Source organism: Dermacentor variabilis, chromosome 1 (assembly GCF_050947875.1).
Source record: "Dermacentor variabilis isolate Ectoservices chromosome 1, ASM5094787v1, whole genome shotgun sequence".
In the NCBI taxonomy this organism is placed as follows: domain Eukaryota; kingdom Metazoa; phylum Arthropoda; class Arachnida; order Ixodida; family Ixodidae; genus Dermacentor; species Dermacentor variabilis.
This window is the reverse complement of record NC_134568.1, coordinates 114398906-114422778: the sequence shown is the minus strand read 5'-3', so window position 1 is coordinate 114422778 and position 23873 is coordinate 114398906. Positions and strand designations below refer to the sequence as shown.

The 23873-nt window shown below is 49.5% G+C and overlaps 1 protein-coding gene across 1 annotated transcript in view; it reads right to left on the bottom strand.

Annotated features, from left to right (window-relative positions):
- The window catches only part of LOC142583203 (protein 5NUC-like), a 162329-nt gene that overhangs the window by 21995 nt on the left and 116461 nt on the right, over window positions 1–23873 (bottom strand). The gene's annotated exons all lie outside the window — the stretch shown is intronic.

Genomic DNA, 23873 nt, shown 5'->3' with positions numbered 1-23873 from the left:
TATATCAATTCAAGGTCATGCCCTTTGGCTTATGCAATGCTCCTGCGACATTTGAACCTATGATGGACGCTCTACTGCGAGACTACAAATGGACCACCTGTCACTGTTACACAGACCACGTTATTGTTTTTTCGCCCAAACTCGGCAGCCACCATATCCGACTCGCTGCAATTCTTGCGGTCTTCCGAAAGCCGGCCTCCAACTGAACTCCACAATATGTCAATTCGGGTGCCGTCATATTAGCGCGTTGGTACACCTCGTTGACACATCCGGTGTAGAACCAGATCTGGAAACAGTTCGCGCCGTTCGCAGTTTCCCTGTGCCACGTTGTGCTTCTGACGTGCGCTGCTTCGTCGGCCAATGTTATTACTTTCGCCGTTTTGTCAAAAATTTTGCCGACATTGCTCGGCCTTTGACAGGTCTCCAGATGAACACGGCGTTCTCATGGGGCCCTGAGCAAGCTCACGCGTTCACCGCTCCCATCGGGTTTCTGACCACCCCTCCCACACTCTCCCACTTTGACCATCCGTACCGACCTGAATCAACACTGACGCAAGTGGCCATGGTATCAGCGCCGTTCTCGCCCAACAGCAGCATGGTACCGAGTGCGTGATAGCTTACGCCAGCCGCCTCCTGTCACCTGCTGAGAGAAATTGCTCCATCACCGAGCGGGAGTGCTTGCCTTTAGTTTGGGCTGTCGCCAAGTTCCGGTCATATTTGTACGGCCGCACGTTTTTAAGCGTTACAGACCACCACGCCCTCTGCTGGCTGTCTTGCCTCCGGGTCGCCACAGGAAGGATTGGTCGCTGGGCTTTGCCGCTCCAGGAATTTTCATTTGTTTTCAACTATAAGTCTGGACGTCCGCACAAGGACGCTGACTGCCTCTAGCGTCACCCCTTGGATTCTCCCGATCCTGATGCGCATGATCCGGTGACCTGCGTGATGGCTTTGACTGACATGGCGGACATACGTGCTGAACAATAACGCGACGCATCGTTACAGTCCATCATCGCCGGAGGGCAATCTGGCAGCGCCGATGGCACGTGCCGCATGTTCATGCTGCATGACGGCATCCTCGACCGCCGCAATCTCAACCGTGATGGCCCGGAGTTGCTCCGTGTCTTTCCTCGTCATCTGCTGTCCTTCGTTCTCGAACAATTTCACGATACCCCGACGGCTCGACACCTTCGAAGTTTTGCGTACATAGGACCACGTACGAACCTTTGTTCTTTTCTTGAAGACAATGACTCAGATGTTGTCATTTTGACAGAAACCTGGCTACACCCCGGCACGCATGATAGGGAAATTTTTACAGACTACAACTTCAACGTCTATCGGCAAGATCGTGTGGCACGATGGGGTGGCGGTGTGCTGATAGGCATTAAGAAATCTCTTACTTCGTTTTCTGTCTCTACAAACTCATCGCCTGACATAGTCTGAGCAGCATGCTTGACCCCAACAAAGAAAACTTTGATGCTTGCTACCGCACACCGGTGACCGATCAAAATTTTTCAGACAACCTTCGCCACAGTATTCAAAAAGCTACGCACAGCTTAGTTTCAGATTACGTATACCTTCTGGATGATTCTAACTTTCCGCAAATAGACTGCGCCTTTGCTTGTCTTCATCATGCCGCCACTCGACAGATTTTCCCAACCTTACTTCAGATTTCAATTTGCTCCAGGTTGTAAGCGAGCCCACTCTAGAATCAAATATACTTGTTATTGCATTAACCAGTACCCCTAAAACCGTAGAAACAATATCTTACCTAGATGGCTTCCGTGATCACAAATTGCTTCAGATAACACTTCACGTCCCACTAGCCCATACAGGATCAGTCAGCAGAACAATTCGTGACTTCAGCAGGGCTAACTACGCTGATATGAATTCTGATCTGGAGCAGTTTTTTTAATGACACACTCTTACCTAACTTTACTGATCGCACTACCGAAGAAAACTGGGCACTGTACAGGAACCAAATGTCAGCTATGATTCATCTCTACTTTCTATTAAGAACAATTACTAACGACGCTAATTACCAACTACTAACGACATCAGGGGATTTTCATCATACACTCGTCGTCATCCCATTGTCCCCATGCCGTTAACAGGCCATCGTCGTCATACAGTCGTCTTAAAGCATTCGTTATCATACCTTCGTTCGAATTCCGTGGCAGACGCTCCATCGTAACCATAGTAACTTCGACATCCAACTCCCGCCATGCTGTTATCGTCATACCATTGTCTTCCCGCCATCGTCGTCATGCAGTCGTTTCACCATCATCATCACTTCAGTAACTTCCTCCAAGCGTCGTCATGCCGCCATTATCATACGGCATTCGCCATTCCATCGAAGTCAATACCCTTTCATCATTCTATCGTAATCAGGTTGTCATCTTTCAGCCATGATTACGTCACTATTGTCTTGCCATCATTGTCACCGCATCGCCACCACAAAGAGGCTAGCTACCATGCATCATTTGTCATGTCGTCGTTGTGTGCCATCTTGGTGGTGCAACTGTCGTTCCTACTTCTTGAGCCAGTTGTCGTCACACCATCGTCATCACGCTGTCCTTGTATCATTGTCATCAGTGCAGTAACCCCATCCTATTATCGTCAATCTGTCATCGTAAACCACCTTAATCATTCCGTCAATGTCAGGGTTTATCGTTTATTGTATTGTAATCATACTATCGTAATTCAGTTGTTATTATGCCTCCCTTTTCACGCATTCAACGTCAGGCGGTCGCTGCCTATCATGCATATGTTCTCAGACTTTTGTCGTAATGTTATCGTCGTTGTGCTATCACCGTAACTCCAGCTTCGTAATCCGACTCTGGTCATGTCGTCGCTGCCTCGGTATCGTCGGCTTACAGATTTGGCAATACACTCATCGTCATGCCGTTGTCCTCATACACTTATCATACCATTCTGCTCATGTCATCGCCATGCCATTGTGGGTGAAGAAAAACCAGAGCGACTCTCATGTCTGGTGTCCACAAATAGCATTTTTAGCAGAGCCCGCTCAATCTGGCAAAGTCTGATTCCGCCAATTGCACTACTCGCACACTGGTCGCGCTGAGCACGTCCTCGTCGTCTTTTGTGTCTGGACCATTGTGGCACATAGAAGTGTGCTACAGAGCCCACTTCTAGCGAAGAAGCCGTGAGCTGGACGAATCGCGAAGCGCGGATGGCGATGGTGCAAAACGCAGGCGGCGAGTAGCATTGGTCTGGTCGGAAAGGATTGTGACAGAAGAAGAGGCTAAATTGTCAGAATCGAAGTACGCAAGCTTGAAACGGTCGAGGGAGACAGTATCTTCCTGGCCCTTGATGAGCAATAAAAATGTTTAGGTGCACGCTTGAGTGCTTCGAACGGGCCATCAAACAGGAGCCGTAAGGGACGCCGCACAAAGATGGACGTGCAGTTCTCAAGACCAGGGTTGACGTATACAAGCCGGGAAGAACGTCGCTGTTAGGGAGGAACGCCAGCACGCATAGCGCTGCGTATACGGTAGGCATAGCCGGAAACGTCAGCAGGTCCGGTAGGCGAATCGTCGAAGATATAGCGAGGGACTCCTAGAGTGGCACCAAGCGTAAGCTCGGCGACACTGGTGAAAGAGTCACTGTGAAGAGAGGCGCGGAAGCGGAGCATAACGACAAGGAGGCGCTCGATCCATGATGAAGGAGAAGTCCAAACCATCAGTGAAGTCTTCGGGTGGTGGTGAAAACATTGCATGATCCCATTGGATAACGGGTGGTAAGAGGTAGTCTTGATATGATTGACGCCATGTAGCCGACGTAGATTGGTGAACAATGTTGAGTCGAATTGGCGACCATGGTCAGTCGTAATGGTGGAAGGGACACCGTAGGGGCTAATCCAGAGTGTTTTGACTGTTCTAACTATCGACTCCGCCAATATGTCCAGGAGGGGCACCGCTTCAGGCCATCTGGTAAACCTGTTATTGCATGTTAACAGGTAGCGATGGTTCCCGCAGAGAGGAATGGGGCGAACAATATCGACTTGCAGACGGCTGAAGAGGGCGTTCGGAGATGTGAATGTTCCAAGAGGAGTCACAATGTGGCGATGCACTTTAGACTGTTGGCTGTTCAGGCACGTTCGTGACCAGCGACGAAAGGCTACGTTAATACTGCGCCGCATATAAGAAGTGACGAGTTGCGCAAATATTTATTTATTTATTTATTTATTTCCCAACAACCCTAAAGGCCCTCTAGGGAGGGTATTACATAGGGTAAATGTTACATGGGAGAGGTGAACAGTGCGTAATGTAAATACAATGGAAAAACAAAACTGGGAAAAGATTAATTGCAGTGCATCAACGTACAAACACAAAAAAATAATGATAGTTATCAGTACAGGAACTCTAAATGGTTTGTAGAAAATGTGACACTGTCGTGGAAGCTTGATTAACGGCGCATTAACAAACAAAAAAATAAAAAATAAATATGTTTACAAATCAGAGAGTCAGACGTGATATATTAGGTATTCATGGTACTGCGTAGAGCGTCTGTAAATTTTAAGGCATTTGTTTCGGTGACAATGTGCGATGGCAGATTATTCCATTCTTTCGAGGTGCGAGGTATGAATGACTGACCAAATGCGAGGGAATGACACATTATGCATTTAACTTTGCAAGAATGATCCCGACGCGGAAAAATGACTGAGGGTTTACGCATGAACTCGTTATGAAGGGATACGTGATAGTAGAGCTTATGGAATAGTGTTAAACGAGATATATTACGGCGAAGTGACAAGGCTTCAAGTTCGGCGCGATTTTTTAATGCTGTTATACTTGTTTGTCGTGAATAATCTGAAAAGATGAAGCGTACAGCACGGTTCTGCAGGGCTTCTAAGTCAGTTATTAGGTATGCTTGATGGGGATCCCATATGGCTGACGCGTACTCTATTTTAGGGCGTATTAGTGTTGTGTATGCCAATTTGCGTAAGTGTACGGGAGCTTGTTTGAGGTTATGTTTAAGGAAACCAAGCGAACGGTTTGCAGAAGCGAGGATATGGTTAATGTGGTTATTCCACGTCAAGTTAGGGGTTAAGTGTACGCCAAGATATTTGTAGCTGGAAACTTGTTCAACAAGGCTGTTGTTTAAGATGTAAGATGTTGATGTTCGGGGCGCCTGATTAGTAAAAGACATGAATTTAGTTTTAGTAAGATTTAGAGGCATTAGCCAAGTTGAACACCATACGTTTATTGCGTTTAGGTCAGATTGAAGAATGTCGTGATCATAGTTAGAGGGAATATTACGATATATGACGCAATCATCAGCAAATAGTCTGATATTGGATATCAGACTATTTAATACAATATAAATAAACAATATAAATATATGAGTTGCGCAAATGCCAGTACGAGTCAAAGAATGCAGGGCATGAAAGACGGCTCAGTGGTGTGGTCAGGCACGTAAGGACGAAAAGTCCGGATGACATGTCCCAAGCAAGGGGCACGTCGCAGTGAGGAAGCAAGATATCTTCAAACACCAGAAAAGTACCGTTCCTGTGAAGCAGCTGGAGCTCAGCGTCGACACTGTGGATGGAAGCCATGTCCGTGAAGTCGATGGCCGGTCGGCCGTAGTCCGTCGCATTGATAGCGGCGCGAGAAAGTGCGTCGGCAACGGCGTTGAATTTTCCGCTGACGTGATGAATCTTGCTAGTGTATTCAAAAATGTAGGGGAGCTATCTGATTACGTGGGATGCATAGGAGGTGCAGCTGAACGCTAGAGCTGAAGTCAGTGGTTTATGGTTGGTAAAGACGTGAAAGGAGGGTCCCTCGAGAAATTTTTGAAAGGGTTTCACAGCCAAATAGATGGCGAGCAGCTCTCGTCCGAACGTACTGTAGTAGCGCTGAGGGTGTGCAATCTTCTTGGAAAAGAAGACGATGGGCTGCCAAGCACCAACAACGAACTGCTGCAAGACTGCTCCTAGAGAGGTGTCTGATGCATCAACCTTGAGAGATGATGGGGCATCACATGTGGTGCGGACCAGGAGCATCGCGCTGGCAATGCCTGTAAGCGCGCGGTCAGCGGTGTCGTTCCAAGCCACGGGACTTTTCGGTGTATTGAGGCCCGAAGAAGATCGTACAGAGGCTGCACTATATCGGCGCAGATAGGCATGAAGCGGCGGTAATAGTTGATGAGGCCAAGAAAATTGCTCAGTTGCCTGGTGCTGGATTGCTGAGGAAACTGACGGATGGCTGTGACTTGGCTCAGGAGTGGACGAATGCCATGTGCGTTGACGCGAGGGCCGAGGAGGTCCAACTCCGTAACGCGAAACTCGCTCTTCGGACCGTTGACGACAACACCAAACTTGCTGAGCCTTACGAGAACTTGACGTAAATGGAGCTAATGGTCTTCGGCGGTGGTGCTGCAGACGAAGATGTCATCAAGATTGACAAAGCAGCACGTCAAGCGACGTAATACGTGGTCCACGAAACGCTGAAAGGTATGGGCTGCATTACGAAAATCGAAAGGCACGTGCAGATATTCAAACAGATCGAAGGGCGTTATATCGGTGGTCTTCTGAATATATGAGTACTCTACAGGAATCTGGTGGTAGGATTTCACTAGGTCAACCTTGCTGTGCCAAATAAAGCCGCCTCCGATGATGGGCTGGCGCACGGCCGCGATGAAAAAATCCATCGGAAGGTACATCTGAGTCGATGTCAAGAGTCGCCGACCTCTAGCCGTAGGTCTGGATAATCGTTTCGTTGACTGCGGTGAAAGTAGGTGAGCCGGAAGGATCGCCGCGCTCAGGCAACATAGGAGGAAGGACGCAAATAGGACGAGATAGCGAACATTAATAGCGAAGGGCGAGACAGCGAACATTGATGACACTCTCGCTGACGTGGAAATGGTGACTGGATCTGAGGTCGGGAACACCAGTCGCCGTGAGTATTCGGCCCAGCCGTCTCCCGCGTAGGAGCAGGGCTGGCGGCATTGATATGCGCGAGAGCCATAGCGACAATGGCACCAGCAAAGCGTGAGGAGAACGGTGTCCAGAGTGGTCGGGGCTGGGGCGGCGAGGTCGCGACGAAGATCGCGGCCGGCGTGCTCGAATGGCAGTGACCCCGGCTGCCAGTCGCGCTACTTGCCGCGTAAGCTGCTCGTTAGCTTCAAGGAGACGCGCATAGCTGTCACCAGCGGCTGCACGGTGGGGCGGGGGGTCAGGGGGCGATGAACTGTAGCCACAGAGGCCGACTGCTGCCAACCGACATCCATAAGTTTGTCGGTCAACTTAGCCAGAGATTCCTGCATAGAGGATGAAGACGCGGTCAGGAACTTGCACACCTATGGTGGAAGGCGCTGCAGGAAAAGTACCCTGAGAAGTGCGCTGTCAGTTGAAGGAGCGAGGCCTCCATCGAAGGCTTGTATGCGATGCAATAAGTTGGTAGGTTTTCGGTCGCCGGGCTTCTCCAGTGAAATCAGTTGCTATAACTGCAGCCACTACGTTTCAGTGGTGCGCTGGATTAGCGTCGCCTTGAGGTGGTCATAGGGTCGGTCGAGCTGCGGGGAGCGTAGAACATCGCGAATAATCGCAGCAGAAGGTGGAAGCGCTCCAACGACGTGGTCGAACATGGTCAACTGTGAACAAAGATCGTGGTGACGGAACGAGGATTCAATAATAAGGGACCAAAGTTCCGAGTCCAATAACCAGAACTACAGGAGCTCGAGAGCGGAGACCGTGGGATCTTCGGGTAGTGGCGCTGATGGCAGTATTGATCAGGAGAATCGGAAGTCTTGACTGACTGCATAGATGGTGGACTGCGAAGACAGCACGGCTAGAGCTCCTTGCGGTGGTAGGCCCATCGAAGCGGCTGAGACACCCGGAGCTCAGCGCGATGACCCGAAGTCCGGAATCACCAATTTGGGAGTGAAGGAAAACCAGACAGACGCTGGTGCCTGGCGTCCACAAATTATGTTTTTGGCCAAGCCCTCTCAATCAGGCAAAACCTGATTCCGTCGATTCCACTGATCGCGCACCGTCGGCGTGCTAGGCGTGTCCTCATCGTCTTTTGTGTCCCGACCATTTTGGCAGGTAGTAGTGCGCTACACCGTTGTCGTGTCAGCAGCGTCGCGTACAGTCATCGTAAACCATTCGCTATTTTACCTTAACTTGGTGGCCGTAGCGGTCATACCATAAATGTCGTTGAAACTTTGACATCCGTCTGTCCTCATGCCGCCATCGTCAAGCCATCCTCTTTTCATTCTCGTCATGCCCTCGTCGCAATCACTTTCTTCGATCCATCGACTTCATTACTTGTTCTTCATTCTATCGTAATCATGCTGTCACCACTGAATCATGATTATAGCGGCGTTGCCATGCCATTGTCACAATTGCGCTGCCGTTGGAAGGACACTCTCATGCATCCGTTGTCATACTGTCGTCATGCCGTCTCTGTTGCGATGTCGTGGTCTCAGCTTCTTTATCCGGTTGTCATCATACCTTCATTCTCCCCCCATCGTCTTCATACAGTCGTCGTCATCTCATTGACCTCATATCATGATCATGACTTCATTGTCCTTATGTCATTGTAGTAATTTGTAGTAAATGTGGTTTCTTGCTGCCTTGCTGGAATGCTATTCGTTCTACCGTCGATATTGTGAAATGAGTTTGGCCATAATTAATGCGAATAGCCTTCTTTGCTTACTCCAGCCCTGTCGATCCTATTTTCTTGTGTTGTGAGTGTCAACGACACACTAGCAAAACTATGAATGACGAAACCATTTTTTTGATGGGTGAAGTTTTGCCTTGAAAAGCAAGCGAGATTCAAGCACAATGATTGCGGCAAACACAGATGGTGATGGCCGAAATGGTGATCTGTGGATAAAGAGCATCCGATTTTGAAGATGACTTGTCGAAAGTTCCAGCTTGATTGCTGGTGGCCGCGTGCCTCAAGAAAGCGTCACACAATTCATATCGCGCCTAAAATCTGATTACACACGGTTCGGAGAGAACATATGCAACAGATTGAATGAACGAGAACATTCGACTATGTTCCGAATAATGCCGGCCCGCTTCGCCTTGAACGATAACATTGGGTTATTAGCGGGACAAATGCAGCCCCCGGAAAAAGCAAAAATAAGTACACATGGCAAGGCCCCCCTACAAACATGAGAGCAAAAACTGAAGCGCACTTAGTAATGAAGAAAATTACAAGCAAGGCCCCCGTGTTCGTTAGCACTGGTACAAAGGTGCAAAAAATGGACTACTTCAAGTCGCGAGCGATGACGCTGTGATTACGTAATGGCGTCTGGTGGGACCTCATGGTCCAGTGCGAAGATAGGTCGGATGATCTTTTAGGGTTCAGAATAGCCCCCCCCCCCCCCCCCGTCGCAAAACTTCGGTGTCAAGGTGTGGCCAGTAACAGTTATGAATACCCGCGAGCCTACGGGAGACACCATGGCATCCTGCCATTGCGTCATCACGAAGGGCGTGTCCGACCGAAGGTCGTGTGCGACGAGAAGAGAGTTGGCACGGACTGGCGAGAAGCAACTCTTTACGACGATGTTGTTTTCGAAAGAAAAGGAGAAGAATCAGCGCTTCAGTACCCTAGGGACAAAGTCGGTCTTCCCTTCTAAGAACTCAACAAGGTCTCTCGTCTCATCTCCAGGTCAGTTCACTTCTGTTCGGTGAAGTAGTAGGGATTTATTGTCCCTAGGATAGAGTGGTCATCCTGGTCGTTTTCCGATGGCGAGTCACTAGGATAGCGGCAGAGGGAGATGGCATCAGAGTGCTTTTGTCCGGACTTCTATATCACCGTGATGCCGAATGCTCGCCACCTGAGGCTCCACTTACCTAGGTGTCCTGAAGGGTTCTTTAAATTTGCTAGTCAACATAGTACAGGATGGCCGCTTACAGCATTGAACGGCTTGCCATATAGGGAAGGGCGAAATTTCGTCGCTGCCGAAATGATGGCCAGGCATTCGTTTTCCGCCATTGAATAATTTGCTTCCGTATTGAACAGTGACCGTGTAGCACAGAACCCTTTCAAGTTCGTGTTTTCTGTGTGCTAGGAGAGCACCAAGGCCTACGCTGCTTGCGTTGGTGTCTATTTTGCTACGGGCGTCTTCGTCGAAGTGAGTGAGTGCTGGTGGTTACTGAAGCCGTCGTTTTAGTTTTTCAAATGCCTTGACTTGGAGTGTTTTCTAATCAAACTCGTCATCGGATCCCATGAGAAAAGTCACAGGGGTGGGGACGCGAGAGAAGTTCTTGACAAAGCACCGATTGCAGGCGCACAGACCCAGAAACTTGCACACCGCCTTTTTGTCGACGGGCTATGGAAAGTTTGCGCTTAGAGCTGCTTTCTACGAATCAAGAAGGACTCCGCACTTGCTGATGACGCGGGCCATTAACAGATGGTTTTCGTAAGCAAAGCTTCATTTCGTTTGATTCAGGTCAACCCAGAGAACTTGATAACCTGTACTACTGTCGCAAGGCGCTTACAGTGATTGTAAAAGTTTGAGGCAAAAACGAAGACGTCATCAAGGTAGACTAAAGAGATCTACCATTTTAATCGATACAATAACCAGCCCATTCACGCTGGAAAGAAGTGGGTGTCGAGCAAAGGCCTAAATCATGATCTGAAATTCATAATGTACGTCTGGCGTGATAAAAGCGGTCTTCTCTCTGTCGCTCTCGTCAAATTCGATTTGTCAGCACCCCGTCTTGAGATTAATAGATTAAAAATACTTTCCGTAGCAGAGTTGGCCCATTGCGCCCTCTTTCTCTTGCAATGGCTATACGTAATTGTGAATTGTTTTATTTACGCCATGACAATCGTCCAAGCATTGGAGAGTCCCATCCTTCTTCTTCTTCACTAAGACCACAGGAGATGTTCATAGGCTATCCGACGACTCTCTGATTTAGTCGCGCAACATTTCGCCGACTCGTTGTTTATGGTTTCTCGCTATCTTGTAGAAACTCGGTACGAACTTTCACGATGTGGTCGAGTGAATTCTTCGGTTATTTTGCGATGCTTAGCAAATGGTGTCTGTTGTGTCCCTGATGAAGACAAAAACAGTCCTTGTATTGCTGGAGGAAACCCTTGAGCTGGCCTTGCTTATGGTTGCAAATACACGGACTAACACCAAAAGTTGTTGAAGAACACGCACTGCTGTTTTAGCTTCGGCGGAATCTGAGAGGACAAGTGCATGGCTGACGGCTATAACTTCTTCCATATATACGATATTCATACCCTTGTTCAAGAGTTTGTATTTCTCGCTGAAGTTTGAAACGATGGCGCTATAACCTTAAGTTATTTTAAACTTTTCTATTCCAGTTCTGCAATCAGGCCTCCACGGTTGACAAAAGATTTTCGAGACACCTACAACCACAGCGCCTGCCCGTCACGTGACGTCAGGGAAACCGTGAGGACCCCATCTAATATATGTGCGAAATGATTATGTATGATTAGAGTAAACGAAAGAAAAATAATAATCTCTGATTCAACGCCTTTTTTCTCTACTAGAGAAAAAAGGAATCGTCTGACCAATCAGTATTGGTGAAACGTTTGTGGGCTGCGCTCAATAAAAATGCACATTATTATGCTGAACAAATTGATTGTTATTCTGAATAGCCATAGATTGTCTCGTTCCGAAAGGAATAGAAGACAATCGCTCTGACGCTGGCTGCTCGAGCTGCCGAGGAACATGGATTTATTTGCGTAAAATGAAAAAAAAATTCGTGTGGCAGTAAAACGTTATCATGACCTTTCGGCATGTATGCGACAAGTCCATTTATGTTGAAAATCTGTTTTAGCGGCCTTTTTAACTTTCCGCTGAACTCCGCCGCGATGCTCCGGCAGGCACCGCAAGCTAAGTAAATGGGAGTGGGCTAGTCGTAGACGCCGGCACCGTGCTCCTCGTCCGGTTTTCTACTTTCACTGTGCTGGCTCGGCCTCGTCGAAACTCTCTCCCCTTGAGCGTGCTCCTCGCCTCTTGTCAGCCGATTGGATTACAGAAAGTGCTCAATGTAGGCAATGCAATTCGCTTTGAAAGCAAAATAAAAGTGACATGCTATAAACGAAAATAGCATTTGATTCGGCTGTACAAGCAATGCTGCGGGTTACCGCCCGGTGCTTGCATTGGTGGTTAAGGAAATTTAACGTCAGGAGATCGGAATAAATAAAAAATGGAATAGCTCTAAGTTATAGGGCCCCTAACTTTTGCTGTTACTCGATGTAACTGGGCGATACCCCTCGCAACCCAAATTTCACGATCGAGAAGAAGCTATTGTATTTTCTTGACAATGGCTTCCGTCTCTCCGGCTGCTTCTTCCGTGACGCAAATGCTGATGCTGCCGCGAGGCCGGGTACTGATTTGATCTTCATGTGCGTTTAGGGCACAATGACTGAGAGTACTCTCCGGTGGTATTGCTTGGTCTGTGGGCAGAGTTACCGACTTGCACTGTAACTCAATGACGGCGCCATGTTAGCTCAGGAAGTCTATGCCAAGAATTGCGTCTCACGAGCACTGTTGGAAGACAACGAACGTCGCATGGCAGCTGCGATCGTGAGCTATAATTCTTGCCATGCATATTCCAGTCCGTGCTATCAAGTATCCTCCAGCTGTCCGAACTCGAAGGCCGTCCGAAGCACTCTTGACCTACGTCTACTTGGCGGCCAAGGGTCCACTGACAACAGAGTAGATGGCTCCTTTGTCGACTAGAGCAGTGACGTTTCCGCCATCAATCGCAGCATCAAGGCCAGTAGTTCCTGGCCTTGCGTTACAGTTAGCTCTTGGCATCGGATCGCGGCTGCGTCGCATTGACCTCTTGCTGGAACACGCCGTCGTAAGGTATTCTTTTATGGTTTTATTCTTGGCTTCCAGGCTTCGTCGGAATGGCGGCATTTCGTTGATACGTCGTCGAGAGTGATCTGAAAGCGTCGTCCACGGCGGAGGACTTTCGGCATTTTGACGTACAGCAACCGCAACTCCATCGGTGGCTGGTTTCAGTTTTGGGGGTAGGGGCTAAGAGACCGTCCACGGCTGCGGCGACACAATGGTGACAGCAACGTTGAAGGCTCCAAGAATGGCGGTGAGGTATTCGGCAATGTCACGAGGCAGTTCACCTTCCTATAGGCGGCGCACGTTGATGGTAAAACCTCGTAGTCCCAAGTCATGGTATGGGTATCGCCGGTATACATGACTGGCGTCTCTGCAGTGACTGCAGAGCGAGCAGTTCTCTGGAGCGTGCCGTACGTATGTTTTCCTTGGATAGCTACGTTGGATAGCTAGTTATAGGGTGCGTTGGGTGCCTCCAGGCAAGCAGTAGGCTGAAGCGGCGGACGTCGGAACTGCGGCATTACTGGAACCTGCCAGGGCGCGGAGGGGGGAATTGACGGCGATCTACCTCGACGTAGGTCATCGCTTCTGGCTGTAGCCGCAGTAATTCAGGGACATCAAGTTGCTGCTGGATCCTCTTTTGGACGCTGCCAGCAGTGGAGGGTACTTTAGGCTGTGCCGAGACGTACATGCTTCGCAGTTCTTCGTGTTCAACGGCTCTTATGGTCTCTCAGAGCTCGTAAGAGCCTGGTGCTTGGATTTCGCTCTTCGTCGAAAGTATTGGCAGTTGTATTGCCGAGTGCGCATTTCAATAATATTTCTGACAACTCCGGCTTCCGTAAAAATTCTTCGATCGTCTTTGGGGGACTGCAAACCAATCCGCCGAAAATCTATTGCTCCACACCCCGCATGAGGAAGCCAACTTTCTAGTCTTCAGATATGTCCGGGTCGGCGTGGCAGAGCAGGCGGGTCATCTCTTTCGTGTAGATCGCAGTGTTCTTGGTTGGGAGTCACGGCATTCCAGTATGGCTTCAGCGCTCTCTTTGCGTACGACACCAACGAAGGTATTCAAGAAGGTGCTGTGGGGGGGGGGGGAGAAAGTCCCCCATTTTGATGATTGTCTCAAGATTCTCGAACTACGTCCTGGAGGCATCTTTGACGGATAAGTATACATGCCAAAGGTTGTCGTTGGAGTTGTAGTTGTTCAATACAGTGACCCTTCCGTATATTTTCAGCCCGTTTTCCGGGTCTTCAAACGACAATCCATCGACGGTCGGCGGTCCCCTGCCTGCCGCAGCACGATGGGGGACGCTGGGGCTACCATTAGGGCTGTTGATTTGGGCACAATCTTCCTCTTCGTCTCTGGTAAAATCCGTACTCCGGGGCAGGTTCTGTGGCTTGCAGCTTTCTCGATGGTTCGGGACGACGCTGTTATTGTTACCGGTGTGTGGGCCTGACCGCAGTGTGCGGAATATGAACGAAAAAGTCATAAACCAGATGTCACGTTGTAGAGGCGGTAAAGCACACAGTAGCAAAATTGGAAATGAGAAAACCCTTTGCTGGGCAAACTTCCACCCCTAAATCAAGTGACGTTCAAAGCATGTTGATAGCGGCCAAATAAAGTCGCCGATTGTCAATAATCTATTTGGCGGGTAAGCGCGTTGGATTTTATACATGACCCGTCGAAAATTGCCAATAGCTGATGCCCGCATGCCGTCAAGAAGCAATACACAATTCATGCTCAAGGAACAATGGTGCAAACCTCTAAATCAACATTTGTCGTCCATACAACCTGTTTGCACAAAGTTCAGTGACAACAAAAAAAGCAGAATCCACAATAAAATACGGGTCAGTTCCAAATAATGTGGGCGCGCCTTGCGCTGAGCGATAACATTGGGCTGTTAGCGGGTGAAGTGATGTCACCGGAAAAATCACAAATAAGCACACGTGTCAACATCTGTCTATCTATCTATCTATCTATCTATCTATCTATCTATCTATCTATCTATCTATCTATCTATCTATCTATCTATCTATCTATCTATCTATCTATCTATCTATCTATCTATCTATCTATCTATCTATCTATCTATCTATCTATCTATCTATCTATCTATCTATCTATCTATCTATCTATCTATCTATCTATCCATCCATCCTCTTACGCCGACCCAGTGGCCCTAGTAACCTGCCTGCTTGAGTCACTATGTGCTCCTGGTCGCCATGCCGTCGTAGTCAGCGCATTGTCTTCATTCTATCTTCGTGATATCTGATCCTCATCATGCCGTCATGATTACACCGTCTAGCCCGACCCGGTCTTGCAAGTTGTTTAATAGCAAGGGCCACAAGGTATGGGCTCATGGTCGCTGCATCGCCATCGTTGCAGCTTTGTCATCTGACACTCGTCCTTCCGTCGTCACGCCCTCATCGTTGTCGTTCTTCGATGCCCTCACGCCCTCATCGTTGTCATGTGAACGGCGCTATCGTTGTCATTCCTTCAAATCCCACGTGTCCTAGCTGCATAATAACCTGAACCATTTGGTATGTGTTCTGGGTCGTGGTGCCGTCGTGACCATTACATCGTCGTCATCCCAGATTTGTCATCTGACTCTCTTGATGCCATCGTCATCACATCATGTTCGCCACAGAGTGGTCGTCGGGCCCTGGTCATCACGCTGTGATATTATCGTTGTCAACACATCAGTACCGTCATCGAATTGCCACTACGTCGTCTTCATACCGCCTTAGGCGTTCCACCTACGTCAATCTTACTTTGTCATTTTATAGTAAACATACTCTCGTCATACAAACCTGATTAGGCCACCCTTGTCATGTCGTCATCGTCAGACAGTGGCTGTCGTGCCTCTATTGTCAGGCCATCTTTGTAATGCCGTCACGGTCCTGCCCTTATTGTCACTGCAGCTTCGGCATCCAAATCTCGTCATGCGGTCGTCACGCCATTGTTGTTATATAGGTTTCATGATATAGTCACGGCTACGCTATTGTCCCCATATGCTTGTCGTCATCCCTTCGTCCTAATTCCGTTGTCATGCTATCGTTATAACTCTATCATCATTATGTTGCGTTGTCATACTGTCATCGGGATCTTGTCCTTGTCATTCCTTCGTCATCACTGTAACTTCGACATCCGACTTTCATAATACGTCGTCATATCGTGGTCGTCACGATCATTGTAGGCATGCCATCGCCGCCACACTGTCCTTTGACTATCTTCATCATTTCAGTAACCTCATCGCATCGTCGTCATGCTGTCGTCAAGTCGTGAAGCCGCCCTCTTCGATCCATCGAGTTCATTACTTGTTCATCATTCTATCCTAATCATGTTGTCGTAGTTCAATCCTAAAGTTGCCGCCGTTTTCATGCCATCATCATCATTGCGTCGTCACATAGACGATATCATGTAAGATGTGTCATGCCGTCATGTTCATACCTTCTTTGCTGGGCCGTCGTTGTCATCCCCCCCCCGTTTCACTCATCCGGTTTTGTCATACTGTCATAGTCATCTCATCATCGTCACTCCAGCTTCGCTATCCAATTCTCCGTATGCCATCGTTGGCACACCAGTTTCGTGATAGTCATCGTCACGCCATTTTAGTCATTCTTTTCTCGTCATCTCATTGCCCTCATGCCGTTGTCATGCCATTGTCGCCTTCGATTCGTGATACCGTTGTCTTAATGCCTTCGCGGGCCGTAGTTTTCACTGTAACTTCGACATTAAAATTTCTTAATGCCGTCGTCATCATCATATCATGTATGATGTGTCATGCGGTCAGGTTCATACCTTCTTTGTTGTGCCGTCGTTGTCATCCCCCCCCCGTTTCACTCATCCGGTTTTGTCATACCGTCATAGTCATCTCATCATCGTCACTCCAGCTTCGCTATCCAATTCTTCTTATGCCATCGTCGGCACACCGGTTTCATGATAATCATCGTCACGCCATTGTGGTCATTTATTTGTCGTCATCTCATTGTCCTCATGCCATTGTCATGCCATTGTCGTCTTCGATTCTTGATACCGTTGTCGTAATGCCTTCGCGGGCCATGATTTTCACTGTAACTTCGAATTAGAATTTCTTAATGCCGTCGTCATCGTACCGTCGTCGTCATGAGCATTGTCTTATGCCATCGTCGTACTGCTGTCGTTTCATTATCGTCATCACTTCAACATCGCCACTCCATTGTCGTCATGCCGTCGTTGTCTTAGAACTTTGTCAATCTATCGATGTTATTCCCAGTTGGTCATTCTATGGTAACCATGCGGTCATCATTTAATTGTTATTATACCACTGATGTCAAGCCATTGTCGTCATTGCGTCGTCATCACCTATACGCAGTGATGAACACTTTTACACAACATCTTCGTCATGCCGTCTTGGTTATGTCAGCACTGTCATTCCCGCTCCTTCGCACGGTTGTCAAACCGCTGTCTTCACTCCATCGCCATACAGCCGTCGTCATCTCATTGCGCTCATGTCGTCATGACTCTCTCGCTTTAATTTAGGAATCTACATCTTTTTGTCATCATGCATTCGTCGTTATACGCCTTGGTCGGTTAATGAATATCATTCTGTTATTTCATCCTCACTACGTAGGCGTTATAGAGTCGTGGTCATGCCTCCATGCTGATGGGCGACTTTAGCAAGCGGATGTCATAGCGATGAGGGACGATATCGGAATATGTAGAATATGGCCGAAGGAACGATGTTCTAGAAATTACCATTACGCGTGTTAAATCAATGTGACCTCCAGAATATGGTCTCTCCCTAAATCGTTCACTTGCTATTCCCATTTTCCATTGATGGTCATTTTGAGGTGAGTTCTATAGTGTGAATATTTTAGGAAAGGTAGATACGCTTCCTTTGACGAAATAAGATGCCTTCAACATTTTAAAGATTTTTTCATTCATATTGACACGTGTACTTGTCTTTATCGGGCGACACCTTTTGCCGCCTAACAAATGTTATCGCACAGCGCGGGACGCGCCTGCATGTATCCGAAGTTTCTGGAATGATATCGATGCTTCTATCCGCTTTCTGTTGTCGTCGAACCTTGTGTTATCTGATTTCATCGTTTGACACGAATGGTGTAGAACTTTGTAGAAGGCATGCGGGTCCCAACGTTTAGTCTGGAACATTCGATGACTGCTGTATAAAAGCCGACGCGCTTGACCCGCTGATCATATTTTCGACGATCGCCGAGCGTGTTCGCCGCTATCGTTGTGCTATAAGTGTAGCCTGTTTTGTGGGCACAGGTTCGCCCAATAAAAGCTAGTTTTGTCGTTCACAGTATTGCTACTGTATTATTCAACGTCACTACCACGTGACATCCGGTGGAGGTGCTTTACGTTCATGTACCGGACGCCCCCGACAAGCCGTAATTCAAGCCCGGACCGCAAAGACAACACCAGCGCCGTCCCGGAACATCGAGCAAGCCGCCGTCTTCAACAGCTGCCCCCGGAGCACGGACTTTTGCCTGAGACCAAAAAGATTATGTCCAAGGCAACTCCAATGGCAGCCCCAGCGTCCCTCATCGTGCTGCAGCAGCCCAGGGAACCACCGACGTTCCGCGGTTCCACATTTGAGGACCCGGAAAGCTGGCTGGAAACGTATGAGAGGGTCGCTACGTTTAACAGCTGGGCAAACGAGGACAAGCTGCGACATGTTTATTTCGCATTGGAGGACGCCGCCAGGACGTGGTTTGAGAATCGAGAAGCCACCTTGACGACGTGGGACCTGTTCCGAAGCTGCTTTCTGCAAACCTTTACAAGCGTCGTGCGAAAAGAGCGAGCCCAAGCTCTGCTGGAGACCAGAGCGCAGCTGCCGAATGAGACGATCGCGATCTTCACTGAGGAAATGAACCTCTGTTCCGCCACGCTGACCCGGAAATGTCCGAGGAGAAGAAAGTCCGCCTGCTGATGCGTGGTGTAAAGGAGGAACTTTTCAGCGCAATGATACGAAGCCCACCGACGACCGTAGAAGAGTTCCTTCGCGAGGCCACCAGCATTGAGAAGACACTCGAAATGCGGAACCGGCAATTCAACCGCCGCACAACCTCGACAAACTACGCCGGAGTTCATTCACTGGCCACCGATGACCTGCGCGAGACCATCAGGGCAGTCGTACGAGAGGAGCTTCAAAGGATCTTCCGTTCATCGCAACCTCAAGTGGCCACAGTCGCCGAAATTGTCAAAGAAGAAGTTCAGCGATCGCTCGGAGTTCCCGAGTTACAACCACAATCATCGCAGCCCCAGCCAGAAGCGATGACCTACGCCGCCGTCGCCCGCCATCAAGGTACCCCTCCACGAACGCGCCAGGGCCCTGCAACGCCGCAATTCCGTCGACCACCGCCGCCGCCGCCGCCAGCACGTCCACCCGTCGCCCAGCGCAGCTACCCGAGAAAGAAAGACATTTGGCGAGCTCCCGACCACCGCCCGCTCTGCTATCACTGCGGAGAAGCCGGCCATGTGTATCGCCGATGCCCATACCGCGACTTGGGACTGAGAGGGTTCGCCGTCAACGCACCGCGTCCACAGTTCGGAGAGCGCCCACGTAACATCGCCGACTACCTCGCCGCTACTCAATGGAGCCCTCGACGACCGTCCCGTTCGCCGTCACCAGGCCGCTACCTGTCGCCGCAGCGCCGACCATACCCCGGCCCAGCCCGGGGCCGCTCTGCGAGCCCATATCCGGACAACTAAAAGCAGCAACCGATGGAGGTGCGGTTGCTGTTCGTCGAACTGACGAAGATCCTCCGCCGCCGACGAAGACGATGAAGAAACCATCTCGACGACCTAATGACGACACACCGCCGTCCCGAAGAAGTCGGAAAGCCAAGACTACACCGACGAAAGACGACTTGACGACGCGATGCTCCAGCTTCAGTTCAACACGACGCAGCCGTGATCCGACGCCAAGACCCAAATGCAACGCCAGACAAAGAACCACCGACCTCGACGTGCTTCTTGACGGCCACGCAGTCACTGCCTTAGTCGACACAGGGGCTGATTACTCTGTAATGAGTGGACACATCGCCGCCCAGTTGAAGAAGGTTAAGGCTGCATGGGAGGGTCCCCGAATTCGGACCGCTGGAGGACACCTCATTACGCCAACTGGAATCTGCATGGCAAGAATTACCGTTCATGACCGGACTTACCCTGCCACCTTCGTTATCCTCCAACAGTGTTCACGAGACGTCATTCTCGTCATGGACTTCCTGAACCAACACGGCGCAATCATTGACCTGAAGTCGAAGTCCATAACGCTGTCAGAAGATCGAGCGATACCGCCGGATAGCTTTAGTAGTCACCATGCCTTAAGTGTGCTCGAAAGTCAAGTCAGCATCCCGCCTCGCTCCAGCATTGTCATATCCGTAGGCACCAAAACGCCTGCCGACGTAGAAGGCGTCATCGAGGGTGACCAACGTCTACTGCTAGACCGTGAAATTTGTGTCGCAAGAGGGATCGCTCGACTGCATGGAGGGAAAACTGAAGTGTTGCTGACAAACTTCAGCCAGGAGTTCAAGCACATCAACAAGGGCTCGACGATCGCGTACATCGAGGAAATTCTGGAAACCAGCAATGCGTTTGTCCTCTCGGATTCCGCCGCATCTACCCCGCCGACCATGGTTCCCGAACCAGACTACGACATTAATCCAAGTCTCTCCGTGATTAAGCAACAGCAGCTCAAAAGTCTGCTCCAACGATACAAAGGCTGCTTTTCGACGTCATCGAGGATTCGACAAACACTAGTCGCCAAGCATCGCATAATAACCGAGGAGAGCGCTCGACCACTCCGCCAGAGCCCTTACCGAGTTTCGCCGCGAGAACGTGAAGCTATAAGACAAGTCGACGAAATGCTGCGCGACGACATCATCCAGCCGTCGAAAAGCCCGTGGGCATCCCCTGTTATCTTGGTGAAGAAAAAGGACGGCACCTTACGTTTCTGCGTCGATTATCGTCGACTGAACAAAATCGCAAAGAAGGATGTATACCGCCTACCACGGATAGACGACGCATTACATCGGCTCTGCAACGCAAAATACTTCTCGTCGATGGATCTCAAGTCTGGCTACTGGCAAATAGAAGTCGACGAGAGAGATCGCGAAAAGACCGCCTTCATCACGCCAGACGGCCTCTACGAGTTCAAGGTCATGCCATTCGGACTCTGCTCGGCGCCTGCAACGTTCCAGCGTGTCATAGGCACGGTTTTAGCAGGATTGAAGTGGCAGACCTGTCTTGTTTACTTAGATGACGTCGTTGTCTTCGCTGAAAATTTCGACGATCACCTTAGGCGGCTTGCGGCAGTACTAGAGGCCATCAAGTCATCATGGCTCACTCTGAAGCCAGAAAAGTGCCGCTTCGCTTACGATGAGCTGCTGTTCCTAGGCCACGTCATCAGCAAGTCTGGAGTTCACCCCGACCCGCAGAAGACAGCTGCCATTGCAGAGTTCCCGCAGCCCATCGACAAGAAGGCAGTGCGTATATTTCGTGGCATGTGTGCCTACTACAGGCGATTTGTCAAGTACTTTTCACGTATCGCTGAGCCGCTGACACAGCTAACTAAATGTGACGTCGAGTTCAAGTGGGAAACTCCGCAGGCCGACGCATTTCAAGAACTCAAACGACGCATGCAGTCGCCGCCCGTACTTGCGCAATTTGACGAGCACGCCGATACCGAAATCCACACTGACGCCAGTAGCCTAGGCCTCGGTGCCGTGCTAGTCCAGAGAAAAGATGGTCATGAACACATGATAGCTTACGCTAGCCGGTCGTTGTCAAAAGCGGAAGGCAATTATTCTACAACCGAAAAGGAATGCCTCGCCATCGTTTGGGCTACAGCGAAATTTCGCCCGTACCTATATGGCAGGCCATTCAAAGTCGTCAGCGACCATCACGCTTTGTGTTGGCTAGCGAATTTAAAGGATCCTTCAGGACGGATGGCGCGGTGGAGCCTAAGACTGCAAGAATATGATATCACTATAACCTATAAGTCCGGACGAAAACACTCTGATGCCGATTGCCTATCACGCGCCCTCATTGACTCGCCGCCGCAAGATGACGAAGATGACGACGCCTTCCTCGGCATTTTAAGCGCAGAAGACTTCGCTGAACAGCAGCGAGCAGACCTCGAGTTGAAAAACCTCATCGAGTATTTGGAAGGGCACACCGACGTTATCCCTAGGGCATTTAAGCCAGGATTATCTTCGTTCTCGCTTCAAAACAGCCTACTCGTAAAGAAGAACTTCTCACCAGTGCGCGCCAACTACCTTCTTGTTGTCCCGTCAGGACCGCGTGCAGAAGTATTGCACGCCCTACACGACGATCCAACCTCTGGGCACCTTGGATTCTCCCGGACGCTGTCGAGGATACAGGAAAGGTATTATTGGCCGCGCCTGACCGCCGACGTCGCCCGTTATGTCAGAACATGCTGAGACTGTCAGCGACGCAAGACACCACCGACAAGACCAGCCGGATTACTACAGCCAATTGAGCCTCCTTGCCGACCATTCCAGCAGATCGGGATGGACTTGTTGGGACCCTTTCCGACGTCAACAACCGGAAATAAGTGGATCGTCGTGGCGACGGTCTACCTCACCCGCTTCGCTGAAACTAAAGCACTGCCGAAAGGTGGTGCCGCCGAAGTAGCGAAATTCTTTGTCGAAAACATCCTGCTGCGACATAGCGCCCCAGAAGTCCTCATCACCGACAGAGGAACGGCCTTTACAGCGGAGCTCACCCAGGCCATTCTGCAATACAGTCAGACAAGGCACAGGAGGACAACTGCCTACCACCCGAAGACGAATGGTCTTATGGAGCGGCTGAATAAGACCCTCGCTGACATGCTAGCAATGTACGTCGACGTCGAACACAAGACCTGGGATGCCGTCCTGCCGTACGTAACATTCGCTTACAACACGGCGGTGCAAGAAACAACACAGATCACGCCGTTCAAGTTGGTTTACGGCAGGAACCCGACGACGACGCTCGACTCCATGCTGCCGCACGTAACTGACGAAGAGAATCTTGACGTCGCTACCTATCTCCAGCGCGCCGAAGAAGCCCGACAGCTCGCCCGCCTGCGAATGAAGAACCAGCAGAGGACCGACAGCCGACACTACAACCTCCGACGACGCTTCGTCGAGTACCAGCCCGGCGACCGTGTTTGGGTATGGACCCCGATACGCCGACGAGGACTGAGTGAGAAACTATTTTTGCGACGCTATTTCGGACCCTACAAGGTCATCCGACGTATTGGCGCACTGGACTATGAGGTCGTCCCAGACGGCATTTCGCATTCACAGCGACGTCGCGCACGACCTGAAGTGGTCCGCGTGGTGCGTCTTAAACCGTTTTACGGACGCTAACAAACTTTCCTTTTGTTTTTTTCTTTGCTACGAGTGCTTATTTATTACTTTCGTTTGTTTGCAGCATCGGGTCGATGCTTTTTAAGAGAGTAGTATTGACACCTGTACTTGTCTTTATCGGGCGACACCTTTTGCCGCCTAACAAATGTTATCGCACAGCGCGGGACGCGCTTGCATGTATCCGAAGTTTCTGGAATGATATCGATGCTTCTATCCGCTGTCTGTTGTCGCCGAACCTTGTGTTATCTGATTTCATCGCTTGACACGAATGGTGTAGAACTTTGTAGAAGGCATGCGGGTCCCAACGTTTAGTCTGGAACATTCGATGACTGCTGTATAAAAGCCGACACGCTTGACCCGCTGATCAGATTTTCGACGATCGCCGAGCGTGTTCGTCGCTATCGTTGTGCTATAAGTGTAGCCGGTTTTGTGGGCACAGGTTCGCCCAATAAAAGCTAGTTTTGTCGTTCACAGTATTGCTACTGTGTTATTCAACGTCACCACCACGTGACAATATCCACATTTTTTTTTAAATTTCAGACAATACGTTTCTTTCTTTTCAGAATCGAGTAGATATCTTTATAGCAGTTTTAGGGAGGTTTCAGGGTCTCCAGAACTAACGTTTGAACTACCTGTTTATGACACGATGAAGCTTTCAGATTTTAAGCTTTATGTTT